We start from the raw sequence: 21,181 nt of genomic DNA, 5'->3' as shown, positions 1-21,181 counted from the left end.
CCCCAGGTGAACTCTGGGAAGGGTTTGGTCTGAGTCCACTGGTACCCAAGAGCCCATATCTCAACCTGTGGGCTGCCTCCTCCTGGAAACAAAGAATCAAACTGTGGCCTCTGAAACAGGCTCCATTCCCACTTCTGAAGCTTCAAGCTAGAGGGAAGGAAGAGCATAGTTCTGTCACGTATTAGGCCTTCAGGAAATGCTAGTCAATATTGGGGTGTTATCTGAGGGGCAACTCTTAGATTGTGAAACTAGGAAAATTCAGTAGCTTTGAACGCGGGCTTGAATTTGACATGAAGTGATTACACTACCAGTCATGGCTCCAAGGGAACTCCTGTTCAAAAAGGGAGTACTTAGAGAATATCAATCTCTAAGGACAGAAAGAGAAAAATAAATGCACCATGTTTTTCTACAGATTTGAGATTTCAGTGGTGTTTAATGATTTTTCCTCTAGGCATTTTTAAAATTTTCGAAACATGTAATCTTTTCACAATTTTAAAAAATGTGAACATTTATTTTCTCCACATACTAGTTTTTAACAATGGACTCAGATATGATGCCAAAAGCACATGCAAAAAAAAAGTCAAGAGATATAAATTAGACTTCATCAAATTAAAAATTTTAGGCATCAAAAGATTTTATCAACAAAGAGACAACCTACAGAATGGTAGAAAATATCTGGGAATCCTGTATCTGATAAGGGTTTAGTAACCAGGAAATATAAAGAACCCCTACCATTCAACAACAAAAAGATAGGTTATCCTAAAAATGGGCAAAAAATTTAAATAGACATTTCACCAAAGAGCATATACAAATGGCCGATAAACACATGGAAAGATGCTCTATGCCATTAGTCATTAGCCACTGCTGCCGAGTCAATTCTGACTCACAGCGACCCTATAGGACAGAGGAGAAGCACCCCATAAGGTTTCCAAGGAGTGGCTGGTGGATTCAAACCACCAACCTATTGGTTAGCAGATAAACTCTTAACCATTAGTCATTACCCATTGCCATCGAGTCAATTCTGACTCATAGTGACTCTATAGGACAGAGTAGTAGAGCTGCCCAATAGAGTTTCCAAGGAACACCTGGTGGATTCAAACTGCTGGCCTTTTGGTTAGCAGCCATAGCACTTAACTACTACACCACAAGGGTTTCCTATGGCTACTGTCAGAAAAACAGAAAAAAACAAGAGTTGGGGAGAATGTGGAGAAATTGTTGGTGGGATTGGAAAATGGTGCCACCTCTGTGGAAAACAGTTTGGCATTTCTTCAAAAATTAAACACACAATTACCATACAATTACCATACGACCCATAAATTTCCATTCCTAGGTATATACCAAAAAAGTTTGAAAGCAAGGATGCAAACAGGTACCTTTACAATGTTCACTGCGGCACTATTTATAATAGCCAAAAAAGTAGACAGTACCCAAATGTTCATCGACAGATGCATGGATAAAGAAAATGTAGTATATCCATACAATGGAATATTATTCAGTAATAAAAAGAAATGGAAGTTCTCATAAACGCTGACATGGATGAACCTTGAAGGCACTATGCTAAGTGAATTAAGTCATATAAAAAATTAAAACCTAAGTCATATACAAAAGGACAAATAGGCAAATGTATAGAAACTAAATGGTTATCGGGGAGGATGGGAGGGAGGAGGGTAGTTAATGCTTAAGAGGCACCGAGTTTCTGCTACGGGTGATGGAAAAGGTTAGAAACTGATAGGGGTGATGGTAGCACACAAGGTGAAAGTAATTCATGTTACTGAATCTTACATGTAAAAATGGTTGAAATAGCAAGTGTTTCGTTATATATTTTTTTACCACACACACACAAAAGATGCAATGAAATACCATGAAAACAAAAAAAGAAACTTAGTTTCTTGGTCTGAGTGTATAGGTAAAAGGAGAAAAATGTAGATATCATGGGGATATAGGGAGTTAAGCAGGCATTTCGAAGATTTAATGCCAACCTTGTTGTCATTGTTGTGTGCCAGGAGTCAATTCCGACTCATAGTGAACCTCAGGACGTGTTCATCTAGACAAATAAAATCACATTTGAGCAACTGCAGTGTACAAAGAATGGACTTTTCAAGGTAATTAGATCTGGATCACCATGTTACTAATATGGAAAAAACAAACAAACAAAAAAAAACCTGGACTACCTGTGTAACAAAAACTCCAGTGAATTGTAATTTTAAAGGGTGAAAATAAAGAGATCCGCTAATGACATTGAAGCTAGCAATGATTTCTCAAAGAGGACTCTTAAATGTAGACACGTCAAAGCTTTTTTTTTTTTTTTTTTTGGTGAGAAGGGGTTGGTTCATTTATTTCAAAGAGAGGGCAAATTCACATAACTTTCAAGACTAAGTAAAAGTTGTTAAGTTAGTGACCCAGGGAATGCCTCTAGTTTCAAACCATTTTTCTCAGAAAAATTACTATCCATGTGTATCTGAATATGCATAATACAATGGAATTATAAAACCTAGAATCTGAGAGGCTCTTAGAAGTATCTGGCTTTTCCTAAGGACGGTATTGGGGTTGTTGTTGTTCTTAGGTGCTGTCAAGTCAGTTCCGACTCATAGCGACCAAACCCTATGTACAACAGAATGAAACACTGCCTTGTCTTACACCATCCTCACTATCTTTTTATGTTTGAGCCCATTGTTGCAGCCACTGAGACACTTTAAAGTTTTGAAACGATACATGCAGCAGCTGCTTGACTCCTTAGTGGCTATACATTTTTTCCTCTTTTGTTCTCTGTAAAATGATACCCTTTTGTTGCTCTTACATGCAACATGTTTGATACACACAGTATCTTCATTCTACATTATTACATTTGGTTTGAAAAGAAACATTCTCTAGTCATATTACATGTGTCACACACATTACCTACTCATCAATTTAAGCTTCAAGTTCAAAATTACTTACTATAAATCATGACTTTCTAATAATTGCCCATTTCACATGTATTTAAGCAAGAGTACTTTGTAAAAGAATGATCACAAAGGATGAGGTACTTTTTGCAACCCTGTAGTCTGGCCGACCTCTACGATCTGTTTAAGAATTTTGATTCGTTTCATTACACATGCCTCCCATTTTGCCCTCATTCCTAATGTTCGCTGTTCTGACACTGGGAATATGCACAGCTTTTGCCTCAAGAAGCCTCCAGTTCTCTGGTAGCAAAAACTGAGGCTGAATCACCAGTATCCAATCCTGCGCAAATCCTGTCTCAGCCAAGCTTTAACATCTTGGACAAATACTGGGTATGTGACCTCTATACAACGGTCATTGTCTACATATGAAGCTTATTCAACCACATCACATTTTACAGCAAATCAACTAGGGCCGGACATACTGTTTCTCGCACAATCACGATGAAAATGTCTGTTTTACAGCCAAAGAAATTACTGGAAATGTGCCTCTTACTAAATATTCTCCTCCTGAAACTAGGATAAAAATGAAAACCAAACCCTTTGCCGTCCAGTCGATTCCGGCTCATAGCGACACTACAGGACAGAGTAAAACTGTCCCCCAGGATTTCCAAGGAGCGCCTGGTGGATTAGAACTGCCAGCTTTTGGTTAGCAGCTCTAGCTCTTAACCACTACGCCACCAGGGTAAATACAGTCCCAAATGCACGTACTAGTTCCAACTCACGGTTCTTAATTCTTCATCTACTTTAAACACCTACAACCCTTCAAATAGGAGTGAATATATTCCTCTCCATAAACCTACTTTTTGTCTGAGCAGCAATATTTAACAAAAGTCCTGCTTAAATGAAGCACAGAAATCAGAGGGGAGCCTGGTGAGCGGCGGCTGGAGGGGGCGCAGGGCACTGAGACTCAGGCTGACCACCCGGGGCTTCCATGGGGCCCGTGACTCTGCATTTCTCACAACCTCCCAGTGAGGCTGACGCTGCTGGTCTGGGAACCACACTTGCTCCGCGAGGACTGACACGACTCTACCTGTCAGTGCACCGACGGACAAGGTGCAGCCCAGGCCGCGCAGAACACAGCTGCGGTTCCGGAAGGCGCGGGCGGCCCGGGCCGGCTTCTCCGACAGGCGACAGGCGGCGGCGGCGGCGGCGGGAGGCCCGGGCACAGCGCGGTACGGGGAGTCGCGCGGCTCTGCACCAGCCCCGGGAGGGCGGAGAGTCCAGCACTGCGCGGGAGAGCGGGGACAGCGCCCTCAGACCCCGGGACAGGGGCACCGGACCAGGAAGGACGCCGACAGACAAGACATCCACCTGACAGGACCGCGACCCAACAAGGCTGCCGGCGCGAGGACGCGCACTTCCACTTCCGGGTTCTGGGATGCTGGGTGCCAAAGAGAGGCGTTCCGTGCGCGGACCCAGAGGGCGCCGCCTAGTGACGGTGGGATTCGGTGGCTTTGCCCTGGACTTGGGGTCTGTCCGCTTGTCTCTCTTGTTTCCTCTGTAGAGAAAAGCCTAGGTTTTCTGACATGCGTATATAAGTTTAAAAGCAGATTTCAGTAGGCAAAGATTTCTGATACCCTTGGGGAGCAGAGAAAGCTGGTATTTGTAAATCTGACCACTTGAAAGACAATTACCATGTTCTTTAGAGAAATAATTTGTTTGCTCCTCATAAACATTTGCCCATCTTTAGAATCGTGAAAGTCTGAAGTGTTGGCTTCTGTTCACAGTTTGTCTTCTCTTGCATATCGCGTATCTTTACCCAGGAGCAGGGCACCTACTGTGCAAACTCAGTAGATCTCTCCCAGAGCTGAGGCACTTGGAGAAAGAAGTGTTCCAGGGCAAGAGGCAGGCAGATAGCAGTCCTTGTGAGCAACAGTATGTAAACGGTGAAGTGGTTTTAAAAAATGAGAATTATAAACAGTTTTTGCTTTTTATAATCAGGCATAACAAGCATAAAGTAAATTGCATAAAGTGACCTAATCTTAAGTGTACAATGCAATGAATTTTTACATATGCATAAAATACACTCATAAAACCACCTCTGAGATCCCCAACTGATAATGCTGCTTCTCCAAGTGATATTGTCCCTGGGAATAATCAGTGTTCAGTTATCCCCAGAGACAGGTTTGGCATGATCTTGGTCTTCATATAACTGGAATCATATTGCATGAACTCTGAGGTGTCTGACAACATCTACCCAACACGTGAGATTTTATGTACGTTTAAATACATATTGTTACCAACTGCCAATCCGACGCAAAAGGTCCTTGCCTTTTCCCGAGTTAGAATACAAGTGAAAGAAAACCTTTATCTTCAGCAAGCTTTATTTTGCTTGAGTCAAGCAAAAGGAGTCAGCTGGGGGACTAAGCCTCTCCAAAAGACTGACTCATAGAGTCAGGGAGGTCACAGCTCTTACAGTTTAGGGTAGGATAACTGTGTCATCTTTACTCATAGGTTTTCTGGGAATAGGCGTGGCCTCTTAGGAAGGGGTGTAGTTTATTATAATGAAGTATGCGCATGTATTTCTTTCAAGATGGAATCTGCAGCGAAGGGCTCTGGGACTGTTAGCATCACTTATTATGAGATGTGGCACCTACACAGTTCCCCAACTCCACTGGTTCGAAACCTGCCAGTGGTTTGGATGATGCAGTGCCTTCTGGGGAGAGGTCATCTGGTGGTCATGGCAGTCTTTTGTATGCATGCTCTGCACCTGTCTCCTTGAAAAACAAAGTTGTGGATAAGCTTGGCTGAGTAAGCTAAAGCATTTCTAGATTGTCTATGAGAACAAAAATATGACCTTAAGTATAAAAACAAAACCAAACTCGTTGCCATCAAGTAGATTCCAACTCATATTGACCCTACAGGACAGAGTAGAATTGCCCACATGGGGTTTCCAAGGAGCACCTAGTGGATTCGAACTTCTGACCTTTTGGTTAGCAGCCATAGCTCTTAAGCACTATGCCACCAGGGTTTCTGACCTTAAGTATATCCCACCTAAATTTAGACACTATCTCAAGAATAGATTTGACTCGTTGAATACTACTGACAGAAGACCAGACGAGTTGTGTAATGACATCAAGAACATCATACAGGAAGAAAACAAAAGGTCCTTAAAAAGACAGGAAAGATGAAAATAGATGTGAGGAGAGACTCTGAAACTTGCTCTTGAAGGTACAGTAGCTAAAATGAATGGAAGAAATGATGAAGTAAAAGAGCTGAACAGAATATTTCAAAGGACAGCTTGAGAAAATGAAGTACCATAATGAACTGTGCAAAGACTTGGAGCTGGAAAACCAAAAGGGAAGAACACGCTCAGCATTTCTCAAGCTGAAAGAACTGAAGAAAGAATTTAAAACTTGAGTTGTAATATGTAATATAACAGGCAAAATGTTGAATGATGTAACAAACATCACAAGAAGATTGAAGGAATACACAGAATCACTGTACCAAAAAGAATTGGTCAGTGTTCAAACATTTCACGAGGTAGCATACAATCTAGTGCCAATGGTACTGAAGGAAGAAGTCCAAGCAAATATTTCCATTATGTATTAATGGTTTTGGTAGGCCCAGCAAATATTGTAAGCAAGCAGTTGTCAGTTTGGGTTAGAATCTACCATAGAAAGAATGGATGGATAGCTCCATGGGATTAAACACATTTTTCATAAGAAGTTTCTTTGCTGTAACTCCCAGAGCTATGATCGATTACTGTGGGCACAGCCAGAATTACATTTGCTATAGAACCTTTTTTTTTTTTTTATAGAACCTGCAAACATTGAGTGCTATAAAAAAGCTTGTGTTTTGATAGTGTGAGAAGGTTAGGATTGGGAAGAACTTCCAAGCTAGTTGTAGTTATTCATTTTTTTAGACATACTTTGGCCCGCCTAATATTATTCTGTATACATTGCCTTCCTTGCATGTATTGATTAGTGACCACTGTCACTTGGTTAGTGGGATTTATCTCTGCCTTAATAAAAGGGGCATCTACTGTCAGGGGAGAAAGATCATTATAATTGGTAGAAAAATAGGCCAATATATGTAACGGCATACATTCTTGGCAGGGCTTACATTTTGTAAAATATAGAGTACAGATCAACATAGAGCAAGGTCTTGCCAAAGTGGTGCAGGGGCATTCCAGATATTGAGTTCTAATCACTTAAGGTTGTCCATAATCATTCTCCTGATTGTCCTACTGAATGAATGGACCCCCATATCGATTTCCCGGTCATTCCCAAAATCTCCTCCTTTTCTTTCTTGCCACTTGAAGTGACTTAGAAACATCTGAGGCTGAACTGGCAAACCAAGACACCTATTTCATACTTGGATCCACAATCAATGACCTTGGAAGCAGCAGTCAAGAAATCAAACAACATATTTCATTGGGCAAATATGCTGCAAAAGTGTTAAAAAGGAAAGATGTCACTTTGAGGGCTAAGGTGCACCTGACCCATGCCATGGTATTTTCAAGAGACCAAGGGACTAGGAAGTAGAAGCTGAGGACACAAGGAGCACAGGGAGCAGAGCTGCCTAGGTCTCAAAGGGTAGGGCCACAATCTCTCCAGTCTCAAAGGGTGGGGCCATGGCCTCCAGGTTTCATACAGTCAGATCATCACCACCTCAATTCCGGAGTGTGGGACTGCCTTTCACAAGTGCCAGTGGGCTGAGGCCAGATCTGCTGCCCAAAGCTGAGGGGGCAGAGCTACCAATTCCAAAGTGCAGAAGAACAGGGCCTGCCAGGGCCAAGGGGGTGGAATCACCACTCAGATTGACTAGAAGAATGGGGTCACCCAAAACCAAGGAGAAAAGAAAGGTGTTGAAGGCCAGGGCTGATGGGCCTCCACCCAGAATCCAGAGAGTCTGGCCAACACCCAGAGTCTGGAGGGCAGGGCCATTGCCCAGATTGTCTCAGAGAACAGAAGATTATTTTCAAGCATTGAAATTGTTCTGCTGGGTTTTGCACTTGCTTGATATCCTTTATCCTTTCTTTCACTCCATTTTCTCCCACTTGTAATGGAAATGTCTACCTTGTGCCCATTCTACCATTGTACTTTGGAAGCAGATAAATTGCATTATAGATTTCACAGATAAAGAGAAAATTTGGCCCAGGATAGAATTTGGATTTGGAGTTGATTTAAGACTTTTAGGGTGGTATGATAGAGTAAAAGTGTTTTACATATAGCAAGGACATTTATTTTGGGGGGCCCACAGGATGGAATGTAATGGATTGAATATTGTCCCACAAAAATGGGTGTCAACTTGGCTAGACCATGATTCCCAGTATTGTATGGTTGTCCTCCATTTTTGTGATTCGGTGTAATTTTCCTACTTGTAAATCCTAATCTCTGCCTGTGGTTAATGAGACAAGATTAGGTTTTGTTGAAGTGGATTAGAGTGGGATTCAACCCCCTTAGTCAGATCACAATCCTGACTAGATGTAAGGGGTATTTCCCTGGGGTATGGCCTGCATCACTTTTCATCTTCCAAAAGATAAAAGGAGAAAGAAGCAATTAAAGAGATACAAGGACCTCATGCCACCAAGAAAGAAGTGCCAAGAGCAGAGCGCATCCTTTGTACCTGGGGTCACTGCACTGAGAAGCTTCTAGAACAGGGAAAGATTCACGACAAGGACATTCCCCCAGAACTGACAGAGGGAGAAAGCATCCCCTAAGAGATGACACCCTGAATTCAGACTTATAGTCTCCTAGACTGTGAGAGAATAAATTTGTTTGGTAAAGCCATCCACTTGTGGTAATTCTGTTATAGAAGCACTAGATAACTAAGACACTTGGTAAAGTAGAGGGTCAGTGAAAAAAGAGGAAGACACTTGACAAGATAGACTGATACAGTGGCTACAATGTGCTCAAACATGGCAATGATTGTGAGGATGGTGCAGGACTGGGTAGTATTTCATTCTGTTGAACCTAGGGTCGCTATGAGTCAGAATCAACTCTGATAATCTGGCAGCCCTAGGGCTGGGACTTTCATCAACTGGGACTTTAAATCCCTAAAGGCTCGTTGACACTCAGGAGTCCAGTTGAAAGGATATCTCTCTGCCCCCTGAGTAGCCTGATAGAGAGATTGCACCAAGACCCCCAAATTAGGAATTCAGATGCAGCAGAAATTCTCCATTCCTAGGAATCCTCTGAGTTGCTTACCTGTCTTAGGAGGGGTTAGGCAGCAGATGGTTTCTATCCTTTCAGGTAGTAAGTGCCTTTGCCCTTGGCAGATGAAGAAACCTAGGTATTTTACCTCTGTGAGGTTAGCTTATAACTTTCCTAGGGACACTCAGTATCCAACTTTGGCCAAGATATTTAAGACAGTTACAGTATTTGTAACAGAGCCTTCTTCAGACTCGCAAGAGGTCATCCATGTATTGTAGGACCACTCCTCAGTTCAGGGGAGGTAACCACTTTAGATCTTGGGCCACCATTGTTCCACAAATAGTGGAGGCGTTCTTAAACCCTTGGGGTAGCACAGTCCAATGGAGTTGTTTCCTTCCTTCGTCCCTTTCCCATTTGAAAGCAAAGATCATCTGGCTCTCAGTGGCCAGCGGAGTACAAAAGAAAGTGACTTTTAAATCCAAAACAGTAAAATGAATATAGGAAGGTGGGAGGGCTGATAGTAGGATATATGGGTTTGGGTCTACTGGATGTAGGGTCTTTGCAACTTTGTTCACAGCCCACAGATCTTGACCAAAACGATACTCACCGTTTGCAGCCTTCTTCACCAGCAGAACAGGGGTGTTGAAAGGGGATCGGCACTCTTGCAACAGTCCCCACTCTAGGTATCGAGTGATTAGTCCCTGCAGGCCCAGACAAGCTTCAACTCAGTGGATATTGTTTAATCTGAGGAGGCATGATATTGGGTAACAGCTCCATGGCCACAGCGAGGACAGTCTGAGATCGTCCTGGCTGGCCACTGGCCCAAACCCAAGGGGCTGCAGCATCAACAGTTCTGAACCGTGGGTGAGACAGATGCCGGGGGTAGCACTGCTTGGGTGAGGGCTAACAGAGGTGCTTGCACCTGTGCTTCATTAGCTGGTGGCACTGGCAGAGATAAGACTTTTTCATCAAAAGAGATTTCAGCATGCACTTAGGAAATCCCACCCCAAAAGGGGGACTTGGGATTCTGGGACTTATAGAAACTTGTGGGATAGGTTAGTTTCTCCTATTTCACAGTCCATTGGCTACAAAAAAGATCTAGTCACCTCTTTTCCAGTCACTCTGACAACTTGAGTACTGCTGGTCAAGGCAGTCCCTTTAGACTTCTGGTTGAGTACTGAGAAGGCTTTTCCAGCATCAACCAAAAAGTCTACTGGCTGTCCTACCATAACTTTTACCAGGGGGTCGGTAGGAGGGAAATTAAAAGTTGTCTCTCCTGGAATCCGTCATTCACGGTCCTCTTTCTGCTCTTTTCATAACTCCTTGAAAAAGCTTCTCCTCCTTTTCAATCTTGCCTGGCCCTTTTCAGTTTTCTTTTGGGGCACCCATTCTACCGATGTCCCTTCTCTTTGCAAAATGCACACTGGCTTTTCTTTAGTTGGGGCCCATCCTTGCCTCACTCTTGTCCTCTTCATTCAGATGATCCTAGAGCCAGCAGATTGGCCTGTTTCTTCCTGTCCTGGTCTTTTTCTTTCTTTTTTTTTTTTTGGCCTTTTGTACCTAATGTATGTTGGTAAAGCCCTTAAATGCAATTTCAACCAATGGAGTTGAAGACAGGATCCCTAGTCCTCTTTCTACCTTCTGCATTTTTCTTTGAATATGAGGAGCACTCTGCCCAATAAAAGTCCTACTGGCCAGAGGACTGTCCTGGGGCAGTGCAGGATTGATGTACGTATACTTATGGAATCCTGTCATGAGCCGTTCCAGAAAGGCTGATGGGTTTACTTCCAACCCTTGAATGATCTCCTTGATCTTACTAAAGTTTATCTGTCTAGGTGCCCCATGCTTTAGCCCATACAGGAGGAACCCTCAGTAAGCTACGAGACTCTGTCTGCCTTCCACTCTACTTGGGTCCCACCGTGGCTCCTTACCCAGCACCACTTCATCTGCTGGTACTCCAGCTACGGCCCCTTCCTCACTGTTATTTTTCTTCTGCCTTTTCCTTTGCTTTTGCTAAGACTATGCATCTTTCTTCTGCTGTGAGGAGTGCACCTAATAAAGTCTGACAATCTGCCCATGTAGGATGGTGGGTAATGAAAATGTGAGAAAAATGTTCAGTCGTGGCATGTTAGTATGACCGATACTCTGGAAGGTTTTGCTTCCAATTGTACAAATCAGAAGCTGGGAACAGATTATGGACCCACGTCGTCTGAAGTGGCCCTCCCGCAGTGAGGACTGGCACCTCCCAGAGTGGGTAAAGCCCTCCCAGGGGAACTTGGCCGAATCATACCCCACTCCTAGTATGGGGTGGGGAGACCATATCTGTCTCACCTTCTCTGCCCTCCTTTAACACCTTCCCATCCTCATCTTCTGATACCACCAGGGAGTGTCACAAATGAGTTCTGGGGGGGGGGGGGGCTTTTGAGGTGTGGCAATGAGAAGAACATCCTCCAGTACTTCATCTCTTACCTTGTCATCATCATTTGCCTGCACAAGAGGAGCTAAAACAGAGGCTTTATCTTTTCTCTCATGCCATAATGTCATAAAACACTCTAAATGTAATTTTTCATCCCATTTGTTAGTTTGAGTACAAAACAAGTCAAACTTGGATAGTATCAAAGTATGTAGAACCATTTAAAGGCCACTTGACCCCATCAAGGAGCTGGTATTGAGGCCAAACCTGATTATATAAACTCTTAAGATGTCTCTTAGTTAGCAGATTCCCCCCAAAGTAAGTCCAGTTAGAAAGAATAAGACCTAATGGACTTACTTCCCTGGGTACCCATTTGCAATGGGAAACCTTACTTCCCTGGGTACCCATTTGCAATGGGAAACCTTACTTCCCTGGGTACCCATTTGCAATGGGAAACCTCACTGGTCTCTTGTCCAACCTCACAGGACCTAGTCACCCATTCTTGGAGGGAGTCTATGAGAACGGACACCCCCTGTGGCTTTTACAGAGGATTCACCACTTGAAGCCCAAACACCTACCCTAACACTGCTGAACTTTCTCCTTCCATCTGGAGCTTGCTGCCATGGAGTCCTCTCCTGTTGCTAGACCTCTGGGTCCCCACAGGTTGAGAGACCTCCACAACTTGAGGAGGGGTGCACCTTCCCTCTTCCCAGGTCCTTCCCGGGGGCTCGATCATTAGGGAGATGGAACCAGGGCCAGAGTAATTCCAGCCCCATGTTGCATGCCAAAATTTGCTGCCGATTAGAGTCCGTTCCCTGGAACAGTTGAGCCAATGAAACGTACTCCAAGTCAGAAAGAGAGAAAGTTTATTTAGGAGGTGACACCAACAGAAAGTTCGACAGCAATGCAGGCTGTCTTTATGGAGCCCTGAAAGACATTATACATTAGAGCTTATATATGGCTGTTACAAGCATTAGAAATACCTTTTTGGCATGTAGACCACAGATGGCATAGCCGGATGAGCTATTCATTACAAGATAATTACAAGAAACTCTTTATCAGACTAAAGAGATACATGCCAGACTTCTCCTTATCAGGATGAAGATACACATGTGAGACATGTGGGCTCTAATTTTCATGTGGGGGGGTGGTAAGCCACAGGTGGCTGGACAGAACAAAACAAAGTCATTAACAAAAGTATGCAGAAAGGAGAGGGTGGGCAGAAAAAACTTATAGGTTCACCATGGAGTTAGTTATGTCAAGCTCTCAACTGCCCATTTTGAAAAGGAGAAACCATGTTGTGGAGTATTAGGGTCACAGCTAGACATGTTCATTGTGTCTATAGTTCCTGGCATCAGCTCTAAGGGAGAATTTGGTAGGCAGTGTCTGATTTTTCCACAAAGTAACCCAGTAAGACAGCAATAAAAAAAAAAAAAAAGGCAAGCCAGAATTTACTGAAGTAAAAATCTGCTGGGTATCTGGAAGAGTTAATGGAGCCCTGGTGGTGCAGTGGTTAAGAGCTCAGGCTGCTAACCAAAAGGCCGGCAGTTTGAATTCACCAGCCACTCCTTGGAAACCCTATGGGGCAGTTCTACTCTGTTTTATAGGGTTGCTTGAGTCAGAATTGACTTGATGGCAATGGGTTTTTGTTTGGAAGGGTTAACTGCTTTGAGAAAGTGTTTGAAACCAAGGATTTCTCTCTTTGGGTGTGAAAAGAAGGCTTCTGTGAAAGGAAAGAGTGCAGCAAGTACTCCATCTCACAAAAAACAATACACTACTTTTCTGCCATGATCCACACCTTCCCAAAAGTTAAATAGAATTCTGTTATGCTCAGGGACATAAGGCTCTCTGCATCACCACAAATTGTGTGCTCTTTTGCAGGGGAAACTGATTCTGGCCGGGAAGTCCCACCTTTTACTTCATACAGTCTCTCAGAAGCAGGAAGCGTCTGTGTAAAGTCCACACAGATACCTTTATTTACTGTCTCTGTGTTCAGATCCCAGAGGAACTGCTCTCCTTTCTTATCATTAGACACAAAGTGTGCCACCTAGGTCCAGCCAAAATGCAGCAATAACCAGATCATTCCACTGGCCAGTGAGCTCTCCTTGGTTACCATCTGATATAGAGCAAATGGGAACTGGTCTTTATCATGCGGGAAAGGATCAAAAGGACCATATGTGATCTGGATAAGAAGAGGAAAATATCATGATTCTGAGTTTAGTGGGTCTCAGAGTTGTTTTCTTTGGGGAGGGTATAAAGGAACACTCTATGTAAGAGGGAGAGTGAATGGAATATTTGGTGAGAAGAAAAACCGCAGTATAGATTATCCAGTTTTTTTTTTTTTTTTTTTAATCCTAGGTACCCAGAAGACCACCTTCCCTAGTTCCCTTGACTTTAGGAAGGGACACGTGACTAGTTCTGACCAATGGTATCACATCCAGGCCAAAGTATAAAAGAGGATATATGTAAGATCTCCATATATTCTTTGTCTCCTGCAGCGGAAACTGAAAGCGGCACGGGCTTCAGATGGAGCACCAGCAAGGTGGTGGTTTCTCCATTAGCCTGGGCTGGTGTGATTTGTGGAGCAGAGGCTCCCCTGTTCAGCAACCAGTAACCAGTCAGATGTGAACAAAGGAATGGATCTTTGCCGTATTAATCTCTTGATAGATTGGGCTTAGTTTATTCCCATAGTATAACCTAGGTTGTCCTGAAGGATATAATCATCTACCCTCTTGGATTTTCTAAAGACAATTCTTCTAGAACAGAATTCTCCTAAATTAACACTGCCTTGTTTGGTAGTAATGTCTCCTGATTTTTGTTGTTTGTTGTTGATTGCTGTCAAGTCGATTCTGACTCATCAATTCATGTGTGCAGAGTAGAGCTTCTCCATGGAGTTTTCAAGGCTGTGACCTTTTGGAAGCAGATTACCAGGCTGGTCTTCTGAGGTGCTTCTGGGCGAGTTCAAACCACCAACCATTTGGCTAGTAGTGGAGTGCTTAACCGTTTGTGCCACCCAGGGAACCATACTTGTCTTAGACTGGATCACTTGTGTAGAGACTCTTAACAGGGGAGTTGTGTGTGGAAAGGGAGAGGTGAATTAAAATTTTCTTTACATTTAAAGTTTTGCCTTATTTCTCATGGATTTTCCTTAATGAAAGGGACTTTAAAATTCACCACTGGGGTATTTATAACACACGATGTCAGCTTCAACTTCATTTGTTTCATTCTTTCTCTCCCAAATTTGGACCTGTCTGATGTTAACTTTGACCCTGCACGTAGCTGAAAGAAAGCCTGAAGAGATAATAAATATCAAGAAAATTAGATTTGTAAGTTAATTGTCTACACACCAAAGTCCCAGATATAAACTGATTTATAACTAGTCTTTAATAAACTTTAGGTTATACACAAAAGGTAAATTATAAGATTTGCACCAGAAAATAAAATGGAGAACTCTCCAACCAATTTTTTGAGGCTACAGTAACCATGACACTAATTTGGATAGTGAGGAAATAATTTTTCCCATCCCACTTACCCATCTAGACGTGATTATTCTGCATAACAATAACTAATGGAATTCAACACAGTATGAAAAAAAGAAAAGAAAAACATTTTACAATAAGGTAACATTTTTCCAAAATCCAAAGCCTAGAAGAAAAGAAAATCTATGATTGTTTCGTGGGCGAATTTTCCAAAATATTTGTTAGAGATATACAAAGTCTACAAAGCTATACCAGAAAATTGAAGATGTAACACTTCCAAACTCATTCCGTGCAACTGGGATTGCCCTGATACCACAACGAGACAAACATATTACAAGAAAAGAATGCTACAGACCAATGTCTCTCAATAAGGTAGATGCAAAAACTCTTAACATTTTGCTAATTGAATTCAATGATATATAAAAAGGGTAGTATGATTCACTGGGGTTTTTCCCAGATATTCAAGTTCCATGTAACATTCTACTATCAATCAATGCAAGTCACCTTATTAGCGTACTAAGAAGGAAAAGTCACACAATCATCTCATTAGATGTAGAAAACCATGTGACAAAATCCAACATCATTTATTGACTAAAAACTCAGCAACATAAAAATGAAAAGGAAATTAGGGAAATTCCTCAACTTGATATAGGGTATGTACAAAAAAAAAACTGTAATTTACATTATACTTAAAGCGAAAGATTGAATACTGCCTCCCTAACCTCAGGAACAAGACAAGGATGTCCATTTTACCCATTCTATTCCACATATTCCACATTTACCGTAGGCTCTAGCAAGTGCAAAAGGAGCCCTGGTGGTGTAGCGACTAAGTGCTCAGCTGCTAAGCTATAAGTTGGCAGTTGAAACCCGCTAGCTGCTCCACAGGAGAAAGATGTGGCAATCTTCTTCTGTAAAGATAACAGCCTTGAAAACCCCGTGCAGCAGTTCTACTCTGTCCTACAAGGTCATTATGAATCGAATTGGTTTGACAGCAATGGGTTATGAGTTAGCAAATACAAGACAGGAAAAATAAATGAAAAGCATCCAGATTGAAAATAAAGAAGCAACTGTCTCTATTAACAGATATGTTATGATCCACATAGTCCAATGCCTTTGTCGTCGTTAGGTGCCGTTGAGTTGGTTCCCACTCATAGCGACCCTGTGCACAACAGAATGAAACTCCGCCCAGTCCTACACCATCCTTATGATCTTTGTTATGCTTGAGCTCATTGTTGCAGCTACTGTGTCAATCCACCTCGTTGAGGGTCTTCCTCGTTTCCACCGATCCTGTCCTTTGCCAAGCATGGTGGCCTTCTCCAGGGACTGACCCCTTCTGATAACATTTCCAAAGTATGTAAGACACACTCTCGCCATCCTTCCTTCTAAGGAGTATTCTGGTTGTACTTCTTCCAACACAGATTTGTTTGTTCTTTTGGCAGTCCATAGTATATTCAATATTCTTTGCCAACACCACAATTCAAAGGCGTCAATTCTTCTCTGGTCTTCCTTGTTCATTGTCCAGATTTCACAGGCATACGATGCGATTGAAAATACCATGGCTTGAGTCAGGCACACCTTAGTCTTCAAGGTGACATCCCTGCTTTTCAACACTTTTAAGAGGTCCTTTGCAGCAGATTTACCCAATGCAATGAGTGATTTGATTTTTTTGTTAAATACTTTTTATTGTGCTTTAAGTGAAAGTTTACAAATCAAGTCAGTCTCTCACACAAAAACCCATATACACCTTGCTACACACTCCCAATTACTCCCCCTCTAATGAGACAGCCCGCTCTCTCCCTCCACTCTCTCTTTTTGTGTTCTTTTCGCCAGCTTATAACCCCCTCCACCCTCTCATCTCCTGGCAGGAGATGCCAACATAGTCTCAAGTGTCCACCTGATCCAAGAAGCTCACTCCTCACCAGCATCCCTCTCCAAACCATTGTCCAGTCCAATTCATGTCTGAAGAGTTGGCTTCGGGAATGGTTCCTGTCCTGGGGCAACAGAAGGTCTGTGGGCCATGACCACCGGGGTCCTTCCAGTCTCAGTCAGACAATTAAGTCTGGACTTACGAGAATTTGGGGTCTGCATCCCACTGCTTTTCTGCTCCCTGAGGGGTTCTCTGTTATGTTCCCTGTCAGAGCAGTCATCGGTTCTAGCCGGACACCATCTAGTTCTTCTCATCTCAGGATGATGTAGTCTCTGGTTCATGTGGCCCTTTCTGTCTCTTGGGCTCGTAAATACATTGTGTCCTTGGTGTTCATTCTCCTTTGATCCAGGTGGGTTGAGACTCATTCATGCATCTTAGATGGCTGCTTGCTAGTGTTTAAGACCCGAGACGCCACTCTTCAACGTGGGATGCAGAATGTTTTGTTAATAGATTTTATTATGCCAATTGACTTAGATGTCCCCTGAAACCATGGTCCCCAGACCCCTGCCCCTGCTACACTGCCCTTTGAATCATTCAGTTTATTCAGGGAACTTCTTTGCTTTTGGTTTAGTGCCATTGTGCTGACCTCCTCTGTATTATGTGCTGTCTTTCCCTTCACCTAAAGTAGTTCTTATCTACTATCTAATTAGTGAATACCCCTCTCCCACCCTCCCTCCCTCCCTGTCCCGTAACCACAAAAGAGTGTTTTCTCAGTTTAAACTATTTCTCAAGTTCTTATAATAGTGGTCTTATGCACTATTTGTCCTTTTGCAACTGACTAATTTCACTCAGCATAATGCCTTCCAGGTTCCTCCATGTTATGAAATGTTTCACAGATTCATCACTGTTCTTTCTAGATGCATAGTATGCCATTGTGTGAATATACCATAATTTATTTATCCATTCATCTGTTGATGGGCAACTTGGTTTGTCCCATCTTTTTGTTATTGCAAACAGTGCTGCAATAAGCATGGGTGTGCATACATCTGTTCATGTAAAGAATCTTATTTCTCTAGGATATATTCCAAGGACTGGGATTGCTGGGTCGTATGGGAGTTCTGTTTCTAGTTTTTTAAGGAAACGCCAAATCGATTTCCAAAGTGGTTGTACCATTTTACATTCCCACCAGCAGTGTATAAGTGTTCCAATCTTTCCACAGCCTCTCCAACATTTATTATTTTGTGTTTTTTGGACTAATGCCAGCCTTGCTGGAGTGAGATGTTGTTGAATTCTATTGACTAGAATTTTGTTGAGGATTTTTGCATCTACATTCATGAGGGATATAGGTCTATAATTTTTTTGTGTGTGTGGTGTCTTTCCCTGGTTTTGGTATCAGGGATATGGTGGCTTCACAGAAATGAGTTTGGTAGTATTCCGTCCTTTTCTATGCTCTGAAATACCTTTAGTAGTAGTGGTGTTAACTCTTCTCTGAAAGTTTGGTAGAACTCTGCAGTGAAGCCCTCTGGCCCAGGGCTTTTTTTGTTGTTGTTGTTGGGAGTTTTTTGATTACCTTTTCAATCTCTTCTTTTGTTATGGGTCTATTTAGTTGTTCTACCTCTGTTTGTGTTAGTTTAGGTTGGTAGTGTGTTTCCAGGAATTCATTCATTTCTTCTAGGTTTTCAAATTTGGTAGAGTACAGTTTTTCATAGTAATCTGATATGATTCTTTTAATTTCAGTTGGGTCTGTTGTCATATCGCCTATCTCATTTCTTATTCCAGTTATTTGCTTCCTCTCCTGTTTTTCTTTTGTCAATTTGGCCAATGGTTTGTCAATTTTGTTGATTTTTTCAAAGAACCAGCTTTTAGTCTTGCTAATTCTTTCAATTGTTTTTCTGTTTTCTATTTCATTTAGTTCTGCTCTAATTTTTATTATTTTTTTCTTCTGGTGCCTATGGGTTTCTTTTGTTGCTCTCTTTCTATTTATTCAAGTTGTAGGGATAACTCTTTGATTTTGGCCCTTTCTTCTTCTTGGATGTGTGCGTTTATTGATATAAATTGGCCTCTGAGCACCGCTTTTGCTGTGTCCGAAAGGTTCTGATAGGAAGTGTTTTCATTCTCATTGGATTCTCTGAATTTCTTTATTCTATCCTTAATGTCTTCTATAATCCAGTCTTTTTTGAGCAGGGTATTGTTCCGTTTCCAAGTGTTTGATTTCTTTTCCCTGCCTTTCCTGTTATTGATTTCCACTTTTATGGCCTTATGGTCAGAGAACATGCTTTGTAATATTTCAATGATTTGGATTCTGCTAAGGCTTGCTTTATGACCTAATATGTGGTCTATTGTAGAGAATGCTCCATGTGCACTAGAAAAGAAAGTATACTCGGCTGCTGTTGGGTAGAGTGTTCTGTATATGTCTACGAGGTCATGGTGGTTGATTGTGTTATTTAGATCTTCTGTGTCTTTATTGAGCTTCTTCTGGATGTCCTGTCCTTCACCGAAAGTGGTGTGTTGAAGTCTCCTACTATTATTGTGGAGCTGTCTATCTCACTTTTCAATGCTGACAGAGTTTGTTTTATGTATCCTGCAGCCCTGTCATTGGGTGCATAAATATTTAATACAGTTATATCTTTGTGGTGTGTTGTCCCTTTAATCATTATATAGTGTCCTTCCTTATCCTTTATGACGGATTTAACTTTAAAGTCTATCTTGCCAGACATTAACATTGTCACTCCTGCTCTTTTTTGATTGTTGTTTGCTTATAATTTTTTCCATCCTTTGAGTTTTTGTTTGTTTGTGTATCTAAGTCTAAGGTGTGTCTCTTGTAGGCAGCATATAGATGGATTGTGTTTTTTAATCCATTCTGCCACTCTCTGTCTCTTTATTGGTACATCTAGTCCACTTACATTCAGCGTAATTGTGGATAGGTATGAATTCCATGGCACTGGGTATGAATTTAGTGCTATCATTTTGATGTCTTTTTTTGTGTGTTGTTGACAGTTTCTTTTTCCCACTAAATTTTATGTGCTGAGTAGATTATCTTTCTATATTGTCCTTTCCTCATATTCATTGTTGTTGATTTTGTTTCTGCTGAGTTGCTATTTTTTCCTTGTACTTTATTTTGATTTGTAGGATAGGTTGACTCCTTTGTGGTTACCTTATTTTTTACCCCTATTTTTCTAAATTTAAACCTAACTTTTATTTCTTTGTATCACTGTATCTTCCTCTCCATGTGGAAGATCTATGATTACATTTCCTAGTCTCTCTTTATTATTTTAATGTTGTCCTCTTTTATATAATAACATCGCTGTTACCCTGTTTTAAGCCTTTTTTTTTTTTTTTAATACTCTTGCTTTGTTATTTTTGATTTGTCTCGGTTGACTTCTGGTCGCTCTGCCCAGGGTTCTAGTCTTGGGTCGATACCTGATATTATTGATTCTCTAACCAAAGAACTCCCTTTAGTATTTCTTGTAGTTTTGGTCTGGTTTTTATGAATTCCCTAAACTTGTGTTTATCTGGAAATGTCTTTATTTCACCTTCATATTTAAGAGACAGTTTTGCTGGATATGCGATTCTTGGCAGGCAATTTTTTTCCTTCAGTTTTTTAAATATATCTTCTCATTGCCTTCTTGTCTGCATGGTTTCTGCCGAGTAGTCCGAGCTTCTTCTTATTGGCTCTTCCTTGTAGGTGACTTTTCGTTTACCCGCAGCTGCTGTTAAAATTCTCTCTTTATCTTTGGTTTTGGCATGTTGGATTATAATATGTCTTGGTGACTTTCTTTTAAGATCTACCTTATGTGGAGTTCAATGAGCATCTTGGATAGGTATCTTCTCATCTTTCACGATATCCAAGAAGTTTTCTGCCAACAAATCTTCAACAATTCTCTCTGTATTTTCTGTTAGCCCTTCCTGTTCTCATACTCCAATCACTCATAGATTATTTTTATTGATAAAGTCCCACATGATTCTTGAGGTTTCTTCACATTTTAAAATTCTTTTATTTGATTTTTCTTCAAATATATTAGTGCCAAGTGATTTATCTTTGAGTTCAGAAATTCTAGCTTCTACTTGCTCAATTCTGCTCCTCTGTCTTTCTATTGAATTGTCTACTTCTGTAATTTTATTGATAATCTTCTGAATTTCTGATTGCTGTCTGTGTATGGATGTTTCCAGCTTATTAAACTTTTCATTATGTTCCTGAATAATCTTTTTAATTTTTTCAGTTGCTTTATCTGTGTGTTCCTTGGCTCGTTCTGTGTATTGCCTCATTTCCTTCCTGATGTCTTGAAGGGTTCTGTATATTAAATTTTCGTATTCTGGCTCTGGTAATTCCAGGAATGCACTTCCATCTAGAAGATCCCTGGATTCTCTGTTTTGAGAGTTTG

General features: G+C 41.5%; 1 protein-coding gene across 4 annotated transcripts in view; it reads right to left on the bottom strand.

Moving 5' to 3' along the window:
* The window catches only part of LOC126074013 (zinc finger protein OZF-like), a 39,821-nt gene extending 35,525 nt beyond the window's left edge, over positions 1-4,296 (bottom strand). For all 4 annotated transcript variants that reach the window (XM_049881355.1, XM_049881353.1, XM_049881352.1 and 1 more), the window contains exon 1: positions 3,973-4,296. The gene's annotated coding sequence lies outside the window, so the exon portion shown is untranslated. The remainder of the gene's footprint in view (positions 1-3,972) is intronic.
* Positions 4,297-21,181: the final 16,885 nt, after the last annotated feature.

The sequence above is a fragment of the Elephas maximus genome, chromosome 3 (genome assembly GCF_024166365.1).
Source record: "Elephas maximus indicus isolate mEleMax1 chromosome 3, mEleMax1 primary haplotype, whole genome shotgun sequence".
NCBI lineage: Eukaryota > Metazoa > Chordata > Mammalia > Proboscidea > Elephantidae > Elephas > Elephas maximus.
This window is presented reverse-complemented; position numbering and strand designations above follow the sequence as displayed.